The sequence below is a fragment of the Stegostoma tigrinum genome, chromosome 8, assembly GCF_030684315.1.
Source record: "Stegostoma tigrinum isolate sSteTig4 chromosome 8, sSteTig4.hap1, whole genome shotgun sequence".
Lineage (NCBI taxonomy): Eukaryota > Metazoa > Chordata > Chondrichthyes > Orectolobiformes > Stegostomatidae > Stegostoma > Stegostoma tigrinum.
Window position 1 is genome coordinate 41,668,141 of NC_081361.1, and position 25,312 is coordinate 41,693,452.

The following is a 25,312-nucleotide window of genomic DNA, read 5'->3' on the forward strand; positions in this document are numbered from 1 at the left end:
AACTGTCATCCTTACCTGGTCTGGCCTACATGTGACTCCAGTCCCACAGCAATGTGGTTGATTTGTAACTGCCTTCTGGGCAATTGGGGATAAACAATAAATGCTGATGTCCTCATCCTGCTAATGAATTAAAATAAAAGTATTCCATCCCAGTAAACTGAATATTTTGTCAAGCTGTTTGCAAATATTAACTGGGAATTGCTTACCTTAAAATATAAATACAATTTCAAAAGTATTTCCCCTCTTTTCTGTTACAGAACTCAGGACAATTGGGAATAGTCTGGAAACAAACTGGGTCTTGCTGAGTAAATACTCTTCACATTTTGTGAGTCATTGGTGTTTCTATACCCCAATGATCAAAAAGCAATTCAAAGCCTTTGTGTTTCCCACGAAGTTTAATAGTGAGAAAAAGCATTTTATGGAAACGCACTGCATCAAACTGAAATTACATCCACATGTGGATACACTTGATCAGGAGGGAGAAACTAGTGTTGCTTTTATAAGTTTTAATTCTTTTCCCTACTGTGTCCTGTGTTTTGGATGTTCATGGCATTCTTTCTTTGTGAGCCAGGGCACTGGGATCAAATGGGAACTTGTTCCTTTCTTAGTGGCTATACTCAGCTATAGCCAGTGTGTTTGTTGTGGACCTGGGTCTGTCCTGCTGGGTTTCAGACTGGGTTAATTTCACCCTAACATTCTTCCTTCACCCATCCCTACTGAATCATTGGCACCAAACTAGTTTGACAAACACAGTGACTGTAGCTCAAGTATCAAATACTGCCAGGCATTGTATTCAATTTATTTTTATTAACTGTTTGTTTATAAGTTTTCCTTATTTTCTAATTGTAACTTCATAGGACGGGTCCTTTGTGCTGCATGACGACTTTTGTTTATTTGTGATCTCAGGAAATACCATGTAGTTTGGAGCATCTTACAGAGTGTTTTTGTTTCTTTTTTGTTTACTAATCACTTGCTTCTGGAAAAGCAAATTGGGTTAGCAGCCATTCCATCAGCTGTCTGATGATCAACACCAATTCCAGCATTTTCTTTCAGGCGAAATGGTGCTTATTAAATGTTTCTAGCTAAACGTGGAGAGGCACATGTTATCACATGGTAGTATTACAATACATGTCACATTTGCCCTCATTATTGACATTAAAACGCAATGCCTTCCTGCCTATCATCTGTAGTGGACAGGAGGGGATTTAATATATAACAGCTTTCTTAAACAATAGGAGTCAAGTGGTTCACAATCAATTGCATTCCTACACCTTGCAGTATACAGTGGACATTTTGCAAGTCTAGACCAGTACCTTAAGGCTTTGGCATGTGATGCCTTTCCACAGGGGTTAGGTGTAATGGAAGATGGAGTGGAGAAGTCAGTAGCATGTATTATGTTAATATAAGTACCTTATGCATGGTTAGAAGCAGTAAGTACAAAGCTGCATGGATTTGAAAGAACTTGATTTGTCGAATGCACATTTGCAATTAGAATTGACTGATGAATAAGAATACTTATCATTCATACACAAAAGGGTATGAAAGGTTATCGTTTGGGGTGATTACTCCTGGGGTGTTCCAGAGTATCATGGATCAAGTACAAAGTTAGATCAAAGGACAACACTCTAACTAGAAATAAGGCAGAAAGAGCACATTATGAGTTGAACAAAATCCTCAGTCCACTTCCAGAGTATACTGTCAAAGCTAAAAGTACAGGGGCCATTTCATGGGGTGAACCAGCTAGACAATGAACATGTCCACCCGACACAAGAGAAGGTTGAGGGATTCTGAAAGCAAAGCAACCAGAGAGCAAAGAACAACTTATAACATTGATTAGTTATGTTATAGTTATGTTATCAATGTTATAAGTTGTACTTTGTTCTCTGGTTGCTCTGCTTTCAGAATCCCTCAACCTTGTGTCGGGTGGACAGGTTCATCGTCTAGCTGGTTCACCCCATGAAATGGCCCTTGTACTTTTAGCTTCTGTATTATTCTAAGCTTATCTGTGATGCAATTAATGCATTTACTCTACTGTATTACTTGCTGAAAGATGGAATTGATTGGGAGTGGTCTGTGAGTGTCAGAAAACATTTGAAGTGAAGAAAATTCTGGCTAGTTATACTGTTTCGACCCGCTATGATAAAAATAAAAGGCTTTGGCATGTGATGCCTTTCCACAGGGGTTAGGTGTAATGGAAGATGGAGTGGAGAAGTCAATAGCATGTATGATGTTAATGAAGCCAGAGAAAGCTTTCTCACAAGTTGAGGAGGAGACATTCACAGTCATTTGTGATGTGGTATTATCATGTTCTTCAAATACCTGTATAGCTGAAAGTTCACTTTGTTTACTGATTACTGGGACTTTATGATCATTTTTGGTTCAGAGATTTGAGTGTTAGCCCTGGCAGCAGCATGGCTTCAAGGTGGCTGTAGATATTGACAGTGTGATGTTATCTCATACAGTGGATAAATATAAATATGATCATAAATCTCTCAGATCAGGGAAATGTGGATACCTGAGATTTCCTCTTAATATTGATTCATTTTAATCAATATTATCTGTGTACTACTTTACGTATATAAATGTCATGTGTATGACAGCCAAGACATTACTGAATGATATCATAAGGATATGGTGCTCTCTGAAAATTGCTCAATTATATCATGAATGCCTGATAATGAGAAATTGCAGGAAATCAACTGAATGTAGATCAAGGCTGTTTCCTGTACATGTGAAAGATTATCTTGCCAAAGTTTAAGAGAAATTGTTAAAGAGCACACTGGGATAGTCTACATGAAAGCTGTAACGAGAAGCTATTTTTGGCATCTCAAGGCACATACAGATATTGAAGAAGGGGTGAAAAATTGTGAGCTGTCTTCTCAGAATGAGAACTCATTAAACTAAGGCTTCTTTCATTTCATAGCCTCAAGAAAACAGTTGGAATCTGACCATTCAGTGTTTTTTGTGGGAACCTGTATATTTAAATTTTCAGAAGTGAAAAGGAAAGAGTTTTGGTTGCTAGCTACAACGAGTGGGTTAATATTGAAACTATGCCCAGTTTAAGAGCCAAAATTATGCATACATTAAGAAGTTGGTTTGCAACAACTTAAGGGTTGTAAGAGTTCTTGGTGTCAGATAATGGTCCATGGTTTACATCAGGAGAGTTTGAAATATTTCTCAGTAAGAATGAACTCAAACACACTCCATACACCATACCATACAGTATCAAAAGGTGCTGCAGAAAGAAATTCACAGACTGTGAAGAGGTAAAACATAAGGAAAAAACAAAACAAAAATATAGGTGAGCCATATTACACCAGACATGAAATCAGTGATCAGAAGGTCATGACGAGAAACTACTGAGGTGATAAGAAGTGAGCGTTTGGAATTGTCGTAAATAGTCTGTGTGCATGAGCGCATCTGGTGAAGGTTGGAGATAAACTCTCTCAGCGTCATTTGATCATTTGTTTGAAAAAGGTGGTCCCAGCAAAGGGCATGCTGGATAACCTGCTCTTGACCAAATTCCTTCTATATTTCAGTGAAAGTCAAAAAGAAGCCGTTTGCTACTGTCACATAATACACCTGTAAAATGGATGAAGATCTTTGATTAATCCAAATCAATCGATGTCCCATTCCCAGGCATGAAGTGGAGTTGGTAGTCAAAGGCAAAATTTACTGACACAGATGTTGGGGGGACAAGAGTTAAGCAAATGGAAATGGAAGGAGACACTGAGACAGAAAGAGAAATATGTTGGATGGTTTAATTTAAAGTATAAAAACCAAAAGAACTGCAGATCTGTAAATAAAAACAGAAGTTGCTGGAAAAAAGAGAGAACAAGGCGTAGAGCTGGATGAACACAGCAGGCCAAGCAGCATCAGAGGAACAGGAAAGCTGACATTTCGGGCCTAGACCCTTCTTCAGACCCATTTTCTGAAGAAGGGTCTAGACCTGAAACATCAGCTTTCCTGTTCTCCTGATGCTGTTTGGCCTGCTGTGTTCATCCAGTTCTACACCTTTTTATCTCAGATTCACCAGCATCGGCAGTTCCTACTATCTCAGTTGCTGGAAAAGCTTGGCAGGTCTGGGAGCATCTGTGAAGAAAAAAATCAGCTAACGTTTTGGGTTTGGTGAGGAAGGGTATATAACCCACTCTTTGAATTTTCAGATGTTTGATTTTTTTATATCATGTTGTAATTTATGTATATATACCATTTTAATGTGATAGGTTATTTATTTTAAGTGTAAAGCGAATTTACTATATTGCAACATTTGGACCATTTGATCTATTGCCATCTCTGTGGAAGTCTCTGGGGAGATATAAATAGAGCTAGTTTAATAATTGGCTGCCTGCTGAGTGTTCACATTAATTTTATTCAGCACAATACACAGCAGTGACAAAAATAATCTTCTCCACTACCCAAATAATGCAAGGTTTTATTGAATGGAGGTGGTGACCTATAATTATGAAAACAATGTCTGGCCATATATTCCTGGACCACTATAGGTGATACAGAGATTGTGCACAGTGTAGCATAGACATATTCAAGGGAATTTTCCAATCATGGCACGAAAGCAACAAATCAAATTGTAGGAGACTTTCCACCAAAGTGATGACACCTCTGTGTTGGATTGCTTTGATCTCTACTTGGATCCAAGCAAGACAGTTTTTGGCTATCCTTGGGCTGGAAGCTTGTCTGGAAGAGTTGTGGGAAATTGCAGGCTGCTGTTATACTGTGGGAAAAATAATAGGCAATGTAGTTAATTAAAAATACCTGGGGATAGAAATTTGTATGGTCTTTGTTAAGGCTATACTGTTATAACTAGTTTTTAAAGAACCCTTTCCAGCCAACATGGTGTAACTAAGGTACTGAGCAATGGTAATTCAGGACAAGATAGTGACAGAATCAGGTAGATGTCAAATTCAATGAACTCTCAGATTTGGGAAAGAATTTAGATAATACAGCTCCTTAGGATGTCTCCAGAAAAATCAACCACTTACTTGCCGTGGATCTGGATTGTCAGTGGCTCCATGCTGATTTAGAATGTGTGGGTCTCTATATTACGTTGTTTTGGCTAAGTTAAAATTGTGTTGATTTTCTTGGAGGGTCTTTAGCCATGACATCTAGCAAGATTATTCACTATATATTACTGAACTCATCTCATTACATACTTGCCCATTCCATGTCGCGTCCCTCTGTCCATTTATAGCAGCACACTGAACAACTGCCACTTGGTTTTTGTTTTCAGGAACACTATCCTTTCACATCGAGTCTGGATCTATTCTTTGTCTTTTCTGTATAACTATTACCACTCCCTCTGTCTTTTGTTGCACCTTTAATCTCTAATGTCAGAATTGTTGCCATGCGTGATAAATGGTGAGAGGATGATTCCCGTTGTGGGAAAGTCTGGGACCAGAGGGACATAGACGAAAGGGGCCAATTTAAGACTGAGATGAGGAGGAATTCCTTATCTCAGAGGATTGTGAATCTTTGGAACTCCCTTCCATAGAGGACTGTGGGGGTAGTGTCTTTGTGTACATTCAAGGTTGAGATAGATAGATTGTTGATCAGTTGGGGAATCAGGATTTACAGGGAGAGGGCAGGAAAGTGGATGCCGTGATCCTGTTGAATAACAGAGCAGGCTCAAGGGATCTGAATACCCTACTCCTGGCCCTATTTCTTATAATCTTAGGCAGAAAAAGGTTATTCAGCATATCACATCTGGACTGTCCTTTCCCTCATCCTCACCCTCGGTGCATTTCCTGACCTTCTATTCTGTTCCTTTGCTCCTCTTACCTTTCTCAACAACATGAAACCCATCATATTTCCACCCCTTGTCAGTTTCTAAAAATGTCATATTGGACTCAAAACTTCAACTCTCTTTCTGTCTCCACAGATGCTGTCTGACCTGATGAATTTCTCCAACAATTTATGTTCTTATTTCAGATCTCCAGCATCTGCAATATTTTTCTGTAGTTTCTCTGATATTCTGTTTTCCTTATTGCATAAACATTCCCATCACTGACTGATCTCTTAAGAACAAGAAACACACATTAAATAGATAGAAAGAAAGCAATACTTTCATTGATGGACATTGCGTGAAACATCAATGAATACATAATTAGTGTACCGAACAATATTTGCAATTTTTTGTTATACCAATGCAAAGAGGTGATGGATAACAAGATATTGGCACATTTTGTAGGATGGGTTTGCCTTCCTGAATCTCTCTATACCTTTGTTACCTGGAAGAAGAAGAAGAGGATGAGCAAGAAGCTCTGATTTTTCCAAGGCTGTGAAAGACCATTAGAAGAAAAATCAGCAATCCAGAAATATCCAACTGTGCAGTTTTATAGCCCAGACAGACTTTCAAAGATTTTCAGAGAAGCAATTTTCAGATTTATAGGGTTGTGTCTCCTGTTCGAATAGGATATGAAACCATACACTGAAACCCACTTCAACATTTAAGTTTGTTTTTGTGCCCCGATAACTTTGTCTCAAAGAAGGTCTCATTGCCTGCCAATGTAACATCTACATGCAGAGAAAGGACATCAATTCCTGCACTATTTCAGCGACTTGCCCTTATTTTGTGTTTCATTTCTACCTCACCCAGGACAGTTGTCCTTCATGCTTTCAGAACGGGAGGTAAGAAAATTAGGTGAAGATTGGCAATGTTTGCCCCAAATGGCTTTGGTTTTGGGGTAAACATTCAAAGAAGAAACAGACACTGCAAGTAAACTTGACTGCATTTCTGCAAGATCAGTCTACTTTGTTTGAGATTTTAAAGCAGATTATTATGATGGGAATGTTTGTTTTCAGTCAGAAATCCAATTGTGTTCCAAGTCATTCAATCCTTTATAAGAGAAATTGTAGAGTTCCTCAAGTTTCAACCAGTGTGTTTAGTTTTCTGAACACTGATTTTTTAAGATGAACTTTAAACAGATCTGTTTCCAATAAACTAATGTTTAATTTGTTTCTCTGCAGTTTTGTTTTATTTCTCTGCCTTTAGTGGGGCTGACAATTAAATTACAGTAAGCACCTAGGCATTTGGTCAGGTTAATTGTTAAGATCTTAAAAATATGTACACAATAATCTTTAGGTCTGAAGTAGGACCTGTGAATGCGAGTTCATTGTTAATCATGCCATGAATGACAATCAATTGAAAAATTTCCCCTTCTATTTCAAAAATATTATATATTATCGTGACACGGTTGTTTTCCAATACTTTGTTCAAGAATGAGCCTAGATAGTGATGCCTCACAAAAGGTATCACTAGATGGACAAGCCAGTACTCCACCACACAATGTACTTACTCATTGAATCAGCAAAAGAAGACCAAGTTTACTTGAACATTGGAAATCTGAAATTTCTGTTCAGATTTTTGATATGAAACTTAGCACTCCCTTTCTCTGTTGGGATGGCTAATCTTGCAATGGCATGGAGTCTACAGTAAGGATTAAATATAATGTTAAATTGTTATTGTAAACCGCATGCATTAAAAAAAATTACAGGCTAACAAAAATACAAACAGCAGAAAATCATGCCAGACTCTAATTTAGGTAAGTGATTATATGATCTCTAATTGAGTACATTTGTCTTTTAATAATCCTTATTCCACCACTGAACTAAAGTTGACTAATAATTTAAAATAACCTTTCTGTATAAGCTAGAAATGAAAATTCAGATGTCTGTTAGTAATTTTCTTTGTATCTGCTCTGAATTGGTCTGTTGTTAAGAAATGATTAGCTAAAGTAATCTTGTAATGCTCAACTTTCGATATTGTGTAATGGAAAAGTTTTGTATACATCTAATTAGGTTGCAAAGGTCAGTTGTGAATTGAAATTAAACAGGCTCAGACATATACAGATGATGCTGAACATGCCAGATGAGTTCTGTTTTAGAAAGTTAAATAAGATGATACTTGGTGAATTTTTGTAAAATAACCGGGTCAGAGAGCACACATGTCTCTTGTTTTATTGTTTCTCAAATACAATACCCTTGGAGTAGATTTATGGCAAAGTTTTTGTTTATCCATCTATAATTTTCCAGATAAAACGGCTGAGAAATAATGCATCTTATACTTGTGATTTGCACACTTTTGACATGAATTTTCAGGCGAAGTTACAGCCAAAGGCAAGCAAGGCTATTTAAAATGTGTTCACACATTGTGAGTAGAACTGGTAAATGAGTTTCCAGGTGACTCAATCACTAGAGAATTAGAGATCCTTACATTTTAGGAGTTCAACATTCATTCTGTCCTGAGTTAGATGATTCCAAGGGGGCATTTTATTTTGTTATTGATTCCTGGGATATGGATGTGGTTAGTAAGGCTAGCATTTGTTGCCTGTCACTGATTGTGCTGGTAAAATATAATTGAGCTTATGAGCTGCTGCTGTTTCTGAGGCAAATTCTCCACCATATTACTATTGGGTAGGGAGTTCTAGAATTCGATGCTAGTGACATGATATTAAATCGCCAAACCAGAATAGTGTGCAACTTGAAGGGGAAAGTGGAGGTGTTCCCAGCACCTGTTACCTTTAGTTTTAAAGATTTTAGAGGATACAGGTCCTCTAAGAGTAGGTGCAGTGCACCCTATAGATAGTGCAAGGGACAGGTGCTGGTGAATGTTGAAGGATGATTTGGGGTGCGACAGTTGACTTGAACAGCCCTCAATTAGGGGAGACAACACCATGATTCCCATTCCTAATTACAAACGAGTTGGAATTACAAGATAGTGAATGTTGGGTGAAGGGATGGGCACGGCTGTGATGTAACCGATGGCTTGGTGACATTCATTAATTGGGTTTCACGTGAAGTACGGCTGCTCAGATAAGATGGAGAATGGTTGAAGACAAATGTAGTAATTTAGTCAGTCATAATTCAGTATCTTTTGGAGAGAAAGAGCTAGGAGGCAGAAAAATGAGAAAGGGGGTAGTATACTAAGTTCCTTCTATGACAAGAGGCCAATATATCTAGTTGGGAGTTAGTGCATTGTTGTAACAAAATACAAGGTGTGAGACTACTCAGCTGTGTATTAGAAGTCATCTTGAGTTTTCTGTTAGTTTCCTTGATGACTCAAATTCGAAAGGTGTTCATTCTATTCCCCTTTTTCTCTACTTTTCTGCCTTCTTCCCCCTGCCTATTTCCTGAGGTTAGAGATTGCCAGCTGATCAATCATAACTCTCATTTGTCCATGTATTATATCCACTCAACAGCTCTCATCCACCTCGCCTTCCCAAACTACTAACCATTCATTACCTCTGGTGCTTCACTCATTGTGGACACTTCACCACCAAACCACCTTCTGCAACAGGAGTGGACTGCTTTTATTTCGGGCATCAACATTTTGTTGAAGCACATGTGGTGTGTTTGTTGTGCAAGCTGCTGATACATGCAGTAAGTGTAGCATTGGTATAGCTCGGTGCCACACAACAAGATGACCCCCCACTTGACAGTTCAGTTTTCTGAGCTGAGACAAGCTGCCTTTCTTCCCCACTTCACTTTAAACAAAACCAAGTCACATAGACTAGCATCCTCCAAGTAGGGAAAAAGTGAATGAGTGCTAAGGAAAGAAGAGCCATAAAATCTATCCTGTGTAGATGCATTTATACCCCTACAGGTAAAATGATCTGGCCAAAGCTTGGAAGTCACATGGTGTCCCTGAAGCCCAAACTCCTGAAGGGCAGTGAGAGTTGGCCCGAAAGCAGCCATCATGATGTGGTGAGGCAGGTGGTTTGTGGATGCCAACTTCTGTAGATGAAGGGTGGAACAGGATGGTGTCCATGAAGACAAAGTTGAAGGAAGGCCTGGAGATGTAAATGGAAAGTTATTGTTCTGACTTCCATGGTAGAAATTGGCCCTATGTAGTTTGCTGGAGAAAGAGGAGAATTGGAAGCGGCATATAAATTAGGTGAGGATGGGCTAATAATGAGATACAAATATATGGAAATAACATAGTTGGCACTTCATAGTGAACTTGCCGTTTAAACCTTAAAAAATAATGTTGGAATTTTTTCTTAAATTTGAGAATTTGACTTTTCCATTGCGGCCATATTTCTAAACTTCCTTGCCATTGTCCCTGCCATTGGCGAGGAGAAAATTTCACCCATTGTGAACTGTCATGGTTGAATTTTGATGTACAAACTCATACTAATTCTTGAAATGACACTATTTACAGAAGGATGTTGAAAGTAGCTTTCGCACAGATTAAAACTTCTCAAAGCCTTTTCTGTGTAAAAGTTGTTCTTAATTTAATTTTGTTGCAGGTAGAAACAGTAGCTATTGTTCTCAGCTTCAGAATCCAACATACACCATCCAGAATATCTTCTTTCTATAGCAAGCAGAGTCCTGAACAAATCAATGATATCAGGCACGGTCAGTAATACAGCAGTGCACATTACTGTCCATCAGTGCTGGACTTCATTATAAACATGATAAGCTGCAAGAATAAATGATTTTTGTAAAGAAAGAGTTTGCATTTGTATGCTATAATAAAAACAGGAAATGCTGGAGAATTGTAGCAGTGGTGGCAGCATCTGTGGAGAGATACAAAAACAGAAGTTGCTGGAAAAGCTCAGCAGGTCTGGCAGCATGTCTTGGGTCTGGTGATGCCTTCCTCAGAGCTGAGTAAGTTCCTGATTTGTAGCATCCGGTTTTTATTCTGTGGAGAGAGAAGCAAAGGTAGTTTTGAGTTCAGAACAGTTTGAGTTCTGAAGAATTTGAAGTCAGAATCGAAGTGTTAATTCTGAAGTCTCTCTCCACAGGCTCTGCTTTGCCTGCCGGGCTTCTCCAGCATTTTCTGTTGTTTTTTCCTTCAGATTTTCCGCATCTGCAGTATTTTGCCTTTATTTGTGCACTTGTGCACTACCTGTTGTAACCTCAGACATTGTAAATAACTTTGCAGATGATAATTTATTTTTGAAATGTACTCATGTTTGCTTTGTAAAGCAAGATCAGCAATTGATTTATGGGTAGCAAGGTTTCACAAATAGCAATGAGATAAATTATCAGTCAACCTCTTCCTTGGTTGTGCTGGTTGATACATTAATATTCTTTGGACAGTGCCACGGGAAGTTTTTACATTCCCCAGAATTTTATTTTAATAGGATGGATCTTATAAAGGTAAGGGCCTGAGAATTGCTTGGATCTGTACATTTGAGGTGACCTGCCTCTGCAGGTAGTTGACCTGGTGTACAGCTGCTGGAAATTCACCCGGTGAACAAAGGACTCCGTTAAATTACTGGAGTAGACGTGTCAAAGAGGCTACAGAGGGACAGGGGAGTGATCATGATGCCTGTGGGATTGGGGAAATCAACTCACAATCTCGCTTCCAAAGCAGTGGCGACTGGGGAATTCTCCGGACTCTGCAGAAAAACAAAATGCTTTTAAAGAAAGAAATTGTTAAAAAAAAACTTCTGTTGGCTTCTGTAGACGTTCACTAGAGACGTTGGAGTATCTCAGGCCAGACCTCACAGCTTGGGTACAGGCTGTTCCACTGCCATATTAAAACGTTTTGCACCCATTTTAAATCTGCAAAGCAATATGGTACATAATACCTTCCACCTCAGAGAATTCCATTAGGATTTTTAAAAGTCAGTTGCAATTAGTTAAGATTAAGGTTAATATTCTTGTGGGTTTTGTTTGCTTGCTTCAATTGATTTTCAAAAAAAAGTTATGAAAATACTGTGTACTTATGGAAATTACTTTAGAAAGAATTCTGTGATGCTGAGAATATAAAGGAGTTGGACTAACATCAATACATTTTTCAGTAAGAAGATCAATAGTGATGATACTGGGAGGTTGAAACTGTCTGCCAGACCCCTGTGCTTCCATTCCTAAAACCTTATTCTGGCAGAGTTACACACCCTTGAACATTGTTGGTAGGAGCCAGGGGTGTGGAAGGGCGATAGTGCCTAAAGTGGGTTTGTGTGAACCACAGCCAGGTTTGAGCTCCTGAGTACTGTCGGGGGACCTTTGTTTTAAAGCACACTGGGTGGTTGTCGAGGGAGGACACAATTGAAGAAGACTGTGGTGTCCTGAGTAATCCAAACAGCAAGCTGCCAATCATTGTTCAGGCTGATCACTAGAGTGCAACTGGAACTGTGTAATCTTCAGAGGAAAAGTAGAAAAGAAAGCTCCCTTAATAATTAGCTCATAAATTGTTGCATAATTACCATTTTTGATGAGTCCAGATGTGCTGTTCATTATTTGAATACTGAAGATTATTTGAAAGCTCTACATTTATTGAGAAGATTCTGATTGAATTTATCTTGGATGCATAGCTAGTTGTAGTTATTTTAATCAACCTGTTCAGATATGTTCTGACACAACTCTGGGGCAGGTGGGACTTGGACCAGGACCTTTTGGCTGACATGTAGGGACACTACCACCATGTCAGAAGAGCCCTCACAGCCAGTTGTAGCCTGTGTAAATTTCCTTTTTTCCATATCTGGGGTGGTTGATGAGCTCAGTTGGCTGGAATTCTGGTTTGTGATGCAGAGTGACACAAGCAGCGTGGTTTAATTCTCATGCCGACTGAGATCACATGAAGGTCCTGCCTTCTCAACCTTGCCCAAGGCGTAATGACCCTCAGGTTAGACTCCCTAACAGCGAGAGAGTGGGACAATGGCAATTTGTCTTCATCTTTCCTCCTTGAAGCATTAACTATTACTGCAGACTGGTTTTACAGTATGTGCAGTCTCCACCAAGCAGTCACTGTTCAGGAGAGAATCTAAACAATGAACGCCAGGAGTCATAGCCCCATGATGGATATCACACCTGAGCCACACAGCATCAGGCACACATACAGTTTTCAGCATGGTTTACTGGACAGTGATCAGATGTGTGAACCATACATACTTCTTTGAATTCTGACTGAGGATCTTCTTGAACTATATGATTTAGTTCTAAATTCTGTGGTCATTAGGAAAATGTTTGGTTAAGAGTCCAGGCTTTTAGAAGTTCCTCAGCTGTATTTCTGGGTAAACATTGTATGGTTTGGAAATTAACAGGGAATATTTGCTTGAAGGAATCCATCTTATCACCCTTCAGTTGCTTAGCAATAATATTCTTTTGTCTGAATCTTCGTCTATGTTTGGGGAAAACCCACCCTGTGCACATTTGTCACTCACAAACTATTCAGCATGTGATTCCACAGATGTTTTTGACTTTTCACAGCAGGATCAGATTTGTAGCAGAGTTTGCACGCTGTAGTGGAGTATGTGAAGACTATAGGTGAGGAGGCAAGCTGGTTAGAGCATCTACATCAACACCTCAGTACAGTATCCAAAAGTGTTTAAAGTCCCCCTTCACTCCCCCACCTATTCCCAAACAGGTTCTTGTCTGTTCAGATTATGCATGCTACTTCTGTGGCCCCATGTATTCTTCATAACTACTTAACCAGTATGCATTGTATACAATCCTCAGATTCCATGCAGTATCAATGGAATTTTTTTTCCCTTCAAAGAATGTAAAACCTCTCACTGTCGAATATAAATCTCTGTATCATTGATTCAGAGAAGAGAATGTATTCTTTCATGTGAGAGAAAAAAAACCTGTAATACTTATAATTTTGTTACTTACTTCAAAAAACCAAAAAAAGGCACTCAATATCAGGATACCATTATTATAACTTCTCGAAAATGTAATGAATGGAGCACCTGTTTTAATCAAACCCATTAGCGATTAAAGCTCAACTAAGCATTGATAATAATCACAGCAGTACAAATAATACACAACTTTCTGCAGAACGATAGAAGGACAGATGCTCAATTCAATTTCAAAGCAGAATAGCTGCCTATTAATGAAAGGGAACAAGTGGCAGATCTTTTTTCAGTATGCATATGTTAACTATTGAAGAGCAGCTTTATATTTTTAGCAGTCAGAGCTATTTAAATCATAGTTGAAAAGATAATACAGACTGACAGGGCATTTTGTAACTTTTTTATCACAGCATAGCGCTTTCTGTATTGGAAAAGCACTGGAATGCATGTGAAACACACATGATCTGGTCAATCTAATGGTCAGCCCAAGTGATGATTCACACCCTTGAACTTCTCTAGTTGGAATTGTGAGTTGAGCAGTAAAAATCCTTAATTTATCAAGATTAACACATTGGTTTGAAAGGAGGAAAACCACACACCAATGCTTCCTAGGCAGTATCAGTCACCAAGGGTGCCTAGGAGGTATTGGTGTGTTGTTTACCTCCTTTCAAACCAATGGAAGAGGATATATAACGTGGCAAAATTTCATATGGAAACAAAGTGGTTACAGCTAAAGCCTGTATACATAAAAACAGTCAAGTGGCTCACACTGATTAGTAAGTATGAATTTGTCTACACTTCCAATTTCATGACTATAGGTGTTTTGAGTTAATTGCCCCATGACTTGGATGAAAACTTTATAGTTCTCCTGAGTCTAATGTTATTACAGTCAGATGCTTCAAATTACAATTTATGTTACTTTTAAGTTTAGGAATTAAAATCATTAAAACTCACTGCTGTCACACATGGGATTGAATTTTTCTCGTCTTTGAATGATGTGTGCAGTGGCAAGTCTGTTGGGGGAATATAGTGAGATCGGAAAAATTAGATTCTTGGTATTTGAAAAAAAAATGAGGTAAGCAGCAGGGAATTGCATAAGATAACTTGCTCAGACTCATGCAGAGAAACCATCCGTGAAACTTTTGGAAATTGACACTTAAGTCAATTTTTAGTAAAATCAGCCCATTGTTTTTTTTTTCTCCCAAGTTTGAATCTGTCTTGGTAGGAGTTTTCACAAAAGAAGCTTTGTGTCAATCATCCAGTGCTAGTTCCGGATTTCTTTCAATTTATAAATATTACAACATGCCCATTTGAAGAGTATTTGAAAAGGGGGAGAAAGCGAGATAAGGCAAGAATAAACTGCACTTGGGAATCAGTGAGTTAACATTTTGAAATTTCTGCATTCCACTTTAATGCAGAATAATGGAAAATAGTAATGGTTAATGTTAAATACCTTGAGGCAGAACTGTCTTCATAACAGCGGTCGATTGTGTTAAGATGCTCCTTTCGCTCAGTATTCTACATTGTTTATTGTTGAGCAGGGGAGAAAAATAATGAAAATCTATGTGATTTGGAATAATTTTCCTGGTATCTCATAACTCTCTGGATGGAATAAATGTTGAAAAAATGGGCCATCTGTCAATAACAGCAATATTATAGTAAACCCTTTATTTCTTCATGTTATTTCATGTCTTTGAAGATAATAGAAGTTTTTTTATTATGTAGCATGGATTTTCTTTACATTCTTAAAATATCCTCTTCACACCCCTTCCCCATTAATCTTATTAACTGCTGATTTACAGATTCTGATGGTTACTTAGAGTAATGTATTGTTTTTATTCAAAGTTACATTTTCTCAACTTAAATCATATCTGACACATATGAACAATACTTGTAATCTTTACAGATAATTTTGATGTTTCCTAACTCCCTTATAGTTAGGAAAAAGTTAGTAATGGATTAGAATTACATGAGAATGTTTGTTTAAAACTGTGATAGTTCCCTCCTCCCATCTGCTTAGTTATAGTCTTGTCTCAATCTCTCCATTACCTGCAAGTTTAAAGGGAGAAACTTTAGTTTCGCAAAATCATTACAATGTGTGCTTAGAGATAGTAGGAACTGCAGATGCTATAGAATCTGAGATAACAAGGTGTAGAGCTGGATGAACTCAGCAGGCCAAGCAGCATCAGAGGAGCGGGAAAGCTGACGTTTTGGGCCTAGACCCTTCTTCAGAAATGGGAGAGGGGAAGGGGGTTCTGAAATAAATAGGGAGAAAGGAGGAGGCGGATAGAAGATGGATAGAGGAGAAGATAATGGAGAGGAGACAGACAGGTCAAAGAGTTGGGGATGGAGCCAGTAAAGGTGAGTGTAGGTGGTGAGTTAGGGAGGGGATCGGTCAGTCCAGGGAGGTCGGACAGATCAAGACAGCAGGATGAGGCTAGTAGGGAGGAAATGGATGTGGGGCTTGAGGTAGAAGGAGGGGATAGGTGAGAGGAAGAACAGGTTAGGGAGGCAGGGATAAGCTGAGCTGGTTTTGGGATGAGTAGGGGGAGGGGAGATTTTGAAGCTTGTGAAGTCCACATTGATACCATTGGGCTACAGGGGTCCCATGCAGAATATGAGTTGCTGTTCCTGCAACCTTTGGGTGGCATCATTGTGGCACTGCAGGAGGCCCAGATGGACATGTCATCTGAGGAATGGGAGGGGGAGTTGAAATGGTTCACGACTGGGAGGTGCAATTGTTTATTGCGAACCGAGTGTAGCTGTCCCGCAAAGCGGTCCCCAAGCCTCCGCTTGGTTTCCCCGATGTAGCGGAGGCCACAACGGGTACAGCGGATGCAGCATACCACATTGGCGGGATGTGCAGGTGAACATCTGCTTGATGTGGAAAGCCTTGATGGGGGTGAGGGAGGAGGTGTAGGGGCAGGTGTAGCACTTCCTGCGGTTGCAGGGGAAAGAGCTGGGTTTGATGCGGCTGGAGGAGAGTGTGGAGTGGACAAGGGAGTCCCTGAGAGAGTGGTCCCTCTGGAAAGCAGGTAAGGGTGGGGAAGGAAAAATGTCTTTGGTGTTGGGGTCGGATTGCAGATGTTGGAAGTGTTGGATGATGCATTGGATCCGGAGGTTGGTGTGGTGGTACGTGAGATCGCGGGGGTTGTGGTTAGATCAGTTGGTTGGATGGCTGTTTTGTGATGCAGAGTGACACAATTAGTACAGACTCAATTCCTGTACTGGCTGAAGTAACCATGGAGGTCCTGCCTTCTCAATCTTGCTCCTTTCCTGAAGCATGGTGACACTCAGATTAAACATGTTACCAATTGTTTCTTTCTAATGAGAGAGGAGCCTATGGTCTCATGGGCTATAGTGACTTTACCTTACAACTACCATTATATTTTGAACCATTGTTAGATTCTGCAATGCATATTATATGAATTGATAAACATTAACATGCTGTAAATGCACAACAGGTCTATCAGTATCAGGTTAAGAAAAGACAAACTAATTTGCCAGGTGGAGGCCTGACAAAGGATGCAGCTTGAAATGTAAATGTCATTTCTAGTATTTGCATCTTTCAATGATATTTCGTTTACTAACTGACCTTCAATGGATTTGTTTGTGGTAGGTTGGAGGATACACTGTTAATAGTATGGTCATTCCATGCAATGCCAGCATATTATTCTGCTGCTCAGGTGGATCTACATTTAGTAAGTCTTAGCTCTTCAAAACAACAAATTTTAAATGTTGTTATTCTGCAGTCAGTTTTAGGCTGATTGTATTAATTTGACACTCATGGTGTAAAAGGCTGAGAGGATACGATTTTACCTTCCTATTCATACTACTTAAAATTGAGGCTTGGCAACAAAGCAATCTACCCAGAGCTAGGATTCTACATAAATAAATCTTTTCATAGTCAATTGTTTGGCATTTTGGAGTGTCAACGAAGTGTAAATCACAGGTGCTGTCAAATATCCTTGTTGCTTTGTTTAATCGAGTTTTTCTGAAACAAGAACAATAGTCAATAATTCCGATGAAAAAGAAAGTTTTATTCATTTGTGGGATGCAAGCATTGCTGGCTGGCCAGCATTTATTGCCTGTCCCTACTTCTCACTAAGAAGGTAATAGTCTGCTGCCTTCTTGAGCCTCTGTAATGCTCATGCTATAGGTTGACCCCCAGTGCCCTTGGGAGTGAGCTCCAGATTTCTAACCTAGTGATGGTGAAGGCTTGGAGGGGAATTTGCAGGTGATGATGTTGCCATGTACCAGCTGCCCTTGTCCTTCAAGTGAAGGTGGTCGTTGGTTTGGAAGGTGCTGTTTAACTTGCTGCTGTTTGGAGTCATGCCTGGCACATAGGAAAACCATTGTGGATTTTAAAGGTCAGTTATCTCAGCTCCAGGACATTCCTGCAGGAGTTAGTTCTTCAGGGTGCTATCCTTGGGCCCAACCATCTTTAAGTGCTTCACCAATGACCTTCTATCCATAGTATAGTCAGAAGTGGGAATGTTCGCTGATTATTGCATTATGTTCAGCACCATTCACGACTCCTCAGATACTGAAGCAGTCCATGTTCAAATGCAACAAGATCTGGACAATACCAGACTTGGGCTGGCAAGTGGCAAGTAACATTCATAAAGTCGTAGACATGTATAGTGGAGAAACAGACCCTTTGATCTGATTCATCCATGCTGACCAGATATCCAAATTAATCTAGTCCCAGAGGTTGTATGAACTGCCGATGCTGGAGAATCTGAGACAACAAGGTGTAGAGCAGGATGAACACAGCAGCCCAAGCAGCATCAGAGGAGCAGGAAAGCTGATGTTTTGGGTCTAGACCCTTCTTCAGAAAATGAAGGGTCTGAAGAAGGTTCTAGACGCGAAACATCAGTTTTTCTGCTCCTCTGATGCTGCTAGGCCTGCTGCATTTATCCAGCTCTACACCTTGTTGTCTCTTAATCTCGTCCCATTTGCCATTATTTGACCCATATCTCTCTAAAGCCTTCCAATTCATATACCCATCCAGATGCCTTATAAATTGTGAAATTATACCAGCCTCCACCGCTTCATCTGGCAGCTTATTCCATACACTTACCACCCTCTGCATGAAGTTGCTGCCCCTTAGGTCCCTTTTAAATCTTTCACCAGTCCCTTTAAGCCTATGCCCTCTAGTTTTGGACTCCCCTACCATGAGGAAAAGACTTTGATTGTTCACCCTGTCCATGCCACTCATGATTTGATAAACCTCCATAGGCCACCCCCCAGCCTACGACGCTCCATGGAAAATAGCCCCAGCCTATTCAGTTGAAACCCAATGCTGGCAACATCCTTGTGAATCTTTTCTGAACCCTTTCAAGTTTCACAACATCATTCCTATAGAAGGTGACCAGAATTGCACAGAGTATTCCAAAAGTGGCCGAACCAATGTCCTGTACAGCCGCAACATGACCTCCCAACTCCCATACTCATTGCATTGACCAATAAAGGTGAGTGTGCCAACTGCCGCTTTCCCTACCCTGTCTACTTGCAGCTCCACTTTCAAGGAACTATGAACCTGCACTCCAAGGTCTCTTTGTTCAGCAACACTCCCCAGGACCTTCCCATTAAATTTATAAGCCCTGCCCTGATTTCCCCTACCTAAATATAGTACCTCACATTTATCTGGATTAAACTCCATCTGCCACTAATAAACCCATCTGCCCATCTGATCAAGGTCCTGTTGTACCCTGAGGAAATCTTCTTTGCTGTCCACTATACCTCCAATTTTGGTGCCATCTGCAAAATTACTAACTAGACCTCCTATATTCATATCCAAATCATTTATATAAATGACAAGAAGTAGTAGACCCAGCACTGATCTTTGTTGCACACTGCTTGTCACAGGCCTCTGGTCCAAAAGGCAACCTGCATCACCACTGTCTGTCTCCTATCTTTAAGGCAATTGTGTACCCACATGGCTAGTTCTCCCTGTATTCCACATGATCTGACCTTGTTAGTGTGTTGACCATGCGGAACCTTGTCATACACCCTATATGAAGTCCATATAGACAACATCCGCTGCTCTGCCTTCACCAATACTCTTCATCATTTCTTCAAAAACCTCAATCAAGTTAGTGAGACACGATTTCCCATGCATAAAGCCATGTTGAGTATTCGCGCCACAAAAATGCCAGGTAATACCATCAAGAATAAAAAAAATCTAACTACTGCCCCTTGACATTCAATGGCGTTCCGATCATGAATCCCCAGTTGGCTCCCCATCAACATTCTTGCAGTCACTGTTGACTGCATTCACTACATAAACACAATGTCTACAGGAACAGGTAAGAGTCTAGGATTACTGCTGCGAGTAACTCATTCCAGACTTCCCAAAGCCTATTCACCATCTACAAGGCACAAGTCAGGAGTGTGATGGAATATTCCCCACCTGCCTGGATGAGTGCAGCCCCAACAACACTCAAGAAGCTTGACACCATCCAGGACAAATCATCCATTCCCCCTACCACCAATGCCCAGAAGGAGCAGTGTGTACTATCTTCTAGATGTGCTGTAGAAATTCACAAATATCATTTCATTCAAAAATATACTATTCTGACATCTTGTTTTAAAATCATTTGTGAATAAGAAGCAATTTTGAAACACTGAGGAAGGACCAAATTCAATATTTGAAAATTTCAATATTTTGTGTAAGCAGCGATTGTTTTGAATTTTCACTAACATTTATAATTATAAGCATGTTAGCTTGTTATCTGTGGTAAGGGAAAAAAAAGCCTTTCATTAAGTATGAAATGACCATATGACTGGATAAAGAGAAATCATTGGAAATTGCCCACATAAGTTTCAAAAGACAATTTTGTGCATGACGTACTCTTTGAGGAGGCAGCAAACATCGTAAATTTTGTATACATAACTTAGGGAAAGCCTTTGTCAACCAATCGAGGAGATGAAAGGAAATGTAATTAAGGGTGCATTGTAAACTAAATTTAAAAATTGTTAAAAGAGAAACACAGTGTATTGGAGTTAAGGGTAATATTTTCAATGGTTGGAAGTGGCTTGTGGTGTCCCACAGGGTACAGCTCTGGAGCTACTAAAATATACTACGGGTATTAGATGTTTGGTTATAGTAAAAAGAGAATAACAGAGAATACCACAATAATAGATGTAGTGAAATATTGAAGAGCTAGAAGTGGCATAATATTTAAAGTCAGTATTGGGAAGTTTTCTGTCAGTATTGGGAATAAGGCTATACTGAGGTCAGGAACTCAGTATCCCTGGTGGCATTTAAACTGAGTGTCAATGCGTCACATATCGCTGTGGAAGTGCCATTCGATAGTATTGTTGACAATCCCTTGCTGATAATTGGGAGGCTGCTTATAAGGGCAGAATTTGTTTGGGTTGGATTTGACCTGCTTTTTGTGAAGAGGACATACCTGAGCATTTTTCCACATTGCCAGTTAGATGCCAGTTTTATAGCTGTACTGGAACAGCTTGGCTAGGAGTACAGCTGGTTCTGCAGCACAAGTCTTCAATAATATTGCTGCAATATTCTTGGGGCCCATAGCTTTTGAAGTATCCAGTTCCTACATCCTTTCCCTAATGCCACGTGGAGTGAATTGAATTGGCCGAAATGGTATCTGAGATGCTGGGCACCTCCAGAGGAGGCCGAGATGAATCACCTACTCAGCATTTCTGTGCTTGTTTGTGCAATTTGTTTGATGGCTGTAGTTGAGGGAATAGTTTCAAGGCCAGTTTTCAGACCACTGCTAATGTCCCTGTAGCCACAGACCACCCATGCATGAGTTTTCTTTTACATTTTGCCTTTGAATGACATTGAGAAAAATTCAAACCAACCTTTAAAACCACTCTGAACACAACATTTTTTTTCAAATCACAACCTCAGAAGAAACTAGCTCCTACTCTCAGTAAAGCCAAAATCCCAGCCGTGCATGTTTTGCCCACAGTCAAGGACTTTAATTATTTCATTTTCAGATAAATGCACATGGCCTGTTCTTACCATCTGGGACCAGATTGCCTTCAGTGCCAGTGAGTACTAGTTGATGCAAGGCACCTGATTAAAAAGTCTGCTGGTCAATGGGAAATAGCCTGGGTATATATGTTGACTATTTCCATCTGCTGATTTTGTTTCACTTTTGAGAATTAATCCCCATGGAGACTAGTTATTATTTCATGGAGATTTTGGGTATTTGTATATTAAAGTTACAACTTAAAGATCACTAGTCTTTGGGATTACAAACTTGTAGGATAAAACTGATTTCCTTATGTCTTATGGAGTTGAATATTTTGATTTCAAAATGAAGAAGAGTTCATGAAATATGCATGAGGCAATGAAAACATAATTGCAAACAATAGATTTAAATTATATAGCACCTCTCATGACCTCTGGACATCCCAATACTCTTTACAGACAATAGACAAAGTACTTTTGAAGTGTAGACAATGTTGTAATGCAACAAATTTACAAACATCTGGATCTCTCAAACAGCAATATGCTAATGAATAGTTAGGTTTCAGTAGTTTTGATTTAACATGTTATTTGAAAGTTAGCGTCTGAAATAATGCAACATTCCCTCAGTATAGCACTAGGCGACCACCTTTAAATTAGGTGCTGACAAGTCATTGAATTCATCGTCTTTTTGCTTAGAGACGCGTGTTACCAAGGGAACTGTAGCTAACATAGGTGACTCAAAAAACAGAAATTGCTGAAGAAACTCAGCAGGTTTGGCAGCATCTGTGGAGAGAAAGCAGAGTTAATGTTTCAGATCCAGTGACTTCAGAACAGGCCCTTTTTGGTGAGCCTTGTGGGTACACTACAATCTCTCAACCTCTCTCATTTCCCTCTATTTTACTCTTGTTACTAAAATCCTTGCTATTACTAAGGATATGCTTAAAACCATCCTGTCTAATTTCTTTTAAGCTTTAAATATAATCTTTATAAGCTCTTCCTGTTTCCTGCATTTGCATTGTGTTGTACACATTATTTCATCACATAAATCAGTCTTTCCTAAGACTTCACACTGTCAGTATTTGGTATGTAGTGTCTGTATGTCCACCTCTGCTGACTTCAGTTAACTTGGTACAGAAGCTTAACGTATAAGAGATAGTAGGAACTGAAGAAGGGTCTAGGCCCGAAACGTCAGCCTTCTTGCTCCTCTGATACTGCTCGGCCTGCTGTGTTTATCCAGCTCTGCACCTTGTTATCACAGCTTAAGGTATAACCCAAGTTTTGAAATTAGCCTTTTAGGGGATAATTATCAGGATTTATTGAGTTAACGTCTGAAATCTCACCAGCTGTTTTCATCTTCACTTAGGTTTCGTGCTTAACAAGTAAAACTGTTGAGGACAGTATTAGTCTCTTATTTATAGACAGCAATTCACAGAATGACTACTGTTTTTCTATGTGAAAGTGCACACTTCTTCACTACACTATTTAGATGCCAAGTTTTTACTGGAATGGACATGAATTTAAACATAAATTCAGAGAAGTGACTAGGGACCAACACCACGTGATTGGAATATGTGGACTTGCTAAATCTGTGAGAATGTGAAGAGATCAAAGTATTGGCTTCAGTTCTTACTTCAGACTCTTGAGATCAAACCATTCCCTGAGCAGCAATGTATTATATATTGATACATTTAGGAGGAAACTTCACAAAAGGCACCTGATTTTGTTTTAGTTGAACACTCTGAAAGGTCAGTTCAAAACAAAGAGATCTTTCCTGTAATCCCACACTATCGCTGTCTCTTTTCCACGACAAACGTACACCACTAATTTAGTTTGCAACCTGCAAAACTTTGAATCATATTAAAACACATTTAAAAATGAGTCTAGCAATGCATTTAATGATGATTTGGGACTCAAGAAAACAAAGAATGAGATTAAGCTGTTTTGCACATTGAGATTATTGCTTTCTTAGACCGTCATTCTGTGTAATCAGTCAAGGAAGCTACCTATTGGGTTTAAACCAAAGTCGTTTTGGTTTTAATAGCAGACACACATTGACAGAAGGCTGGATAAAGTTACTTAGGCCATGATATTTATAGATATATGCAGGTGGTGTGGAGAGAGAGTTGCCAAATATGGTTTCGGGTGAGAGGGAGAAGTAATTAGTGCAGGACGGGTTGAGAAACCCTGGAAACATGGTGGTCCTATTTGATTTATGGAAAAACCTCAGAATGAGCAACATTAAATTGGTAAGTGAGCTGGCTGTTGAAGGAGGAAATAAATGATTGCTATAGCTGTAGAAGCTTGGTTGGTGCCGTAGAATAGAAATTTATTGTGACATGTACGTTTTGCATAAAAAAATGCAGAGAAAAATGTTAAGTCGTCTCACTACGACGCCTACATCAATGACAGAAGCCATACATAATAATAAAAAAAGGTAAACTGAAGACAAAGTTCATCGTGGTTCCATTAACGGCTCCTGGGGTCGGGGACTGCCAATTAAGGAACAACGGAATACCCCGAAGATGCAGCCGGGATGAGACCAGTATTCCGAGATGAGACTGCCACATCGGGCCGCTGGAATACTGGCTGGAGGCCTCTACCAAAGAACACTGCCATGCCGGGCCGAGATTGCCGTTCTTGGATGAGACCACCTGCTAGGCGGCTAAAATACCTGGAAATCAAAGATGTAGAAGACCTCCACACGGGGACAAGACTCCACGCCAGGTCAGGACCACTCTGCCAGAACACGACTGGCTCACCAGGAGATTGCCACTCGGTGCCAAGACAGCCCCTTCCCTTTCAGGTGCCTGGGTGGGCCGAGCCACAGACCTGGGCCCTTGGCCTAGTCTTCAAGTCTGGGCTGGGATAATCCGCCTGGGATCTGCGCTTCCGTCGGCGGGAGAGCCCGGGCTGGGGTGGAGCTATGTCTAGCTCGTCCTGGTGTTTCTGCCACTGTCGCTGTCGCCAGATGCCTCCGCCTTCACCTGTCATGTAAGAGAAAAGAAAACAAAGAAGAAAGAGCTAAGGAGAAAAGGAATAAGGAGAGAGAGAAAAGGGAATGATTGTGAATATCGGAGAAGGCACTTTGCAGTAGGTCACTTGAATTGGTTGAAGTCAATGGAGATGATTATTTGAACTCTCATGCAACAACAATTGTGATAAAACAATTTACAGTTTATTTTATGTTTTAAATTCGTAAAATATTATGAAAAATATGGTTGGTTCATATTACAGTTTATAACCTGCATTTGAGACAGGTCGGTTTCCATGAAATGTAAAGTGATTGTGCGCATATATAAATTAAAAATATGTTATTTGACCAATTATTCTCCTTGGGGTTGAGATGATGCCAAGCTGACATGCCTGCCAGTGGAAGTCAGTATCAAGTCAACCATTCACAGCAGAATCTGTAATCTGATGCCTAAACCAGGGAATCTATGACATTACTGATTACTGTTGATGATTGACTGGCTAGCCCATCTAATGGAACCTGGAGGGGTAGATCTGTCATTGGAAGTAGAGACTTACCCAGTTATCTCCAAGCAAACCTATTCCCAAAATGAAAAATTGGACCTAGCTAGACTCAGCAGTATGATGTATACCAGTGCCTTTCTGTGGTAGGCTGTGTTTTTAGGCTAACAACTGTGTTCTATGCAAACTCAGGAGTTCTAAGCTCTGACTGAGCCTTCTTGTGCTTTTTGGACTAAGGGAAGTGGGACACATCCTGACTAGGCGGGAATTCACTCTCCACATTAGACAGTCAGAAATAGTAACATGGCTTTATACCCCCAAAAATCGTGATGTGTCAGCCACCTGG

At 39.8% G+C, this 25,312-nt stretch overlaps 1 protein-coding gene across 2 annotated transcripts in view; it reads left to right on the forward strand.

Annotated features, from left to right (window-relative positions):
- Nucleotides 1-25,312, forward strand: part of LOC125456066 (zinc finger protein GLIS1-like) — a 372,527-nt gene that overhangs the window by 69,435 nt on the left and 277,780 nt on the right. The window contains exon 1 of one of the 2 annotated variants that reach the window (XM_048538735.1): nucleotides 23,645-23,741. The exons of the other annotated variant lie outside the window; for it this stretch is intronic. The gene's annotated coding sequence lies outside the window, so the exon portion shown is untranslated. Of the gene's footprint in view, nucleotides 1-23,644; nucleotides 23,742-25,312 lie in introns of those variants that run through there. 2 annotated transcript variants of the gene reach the window in all.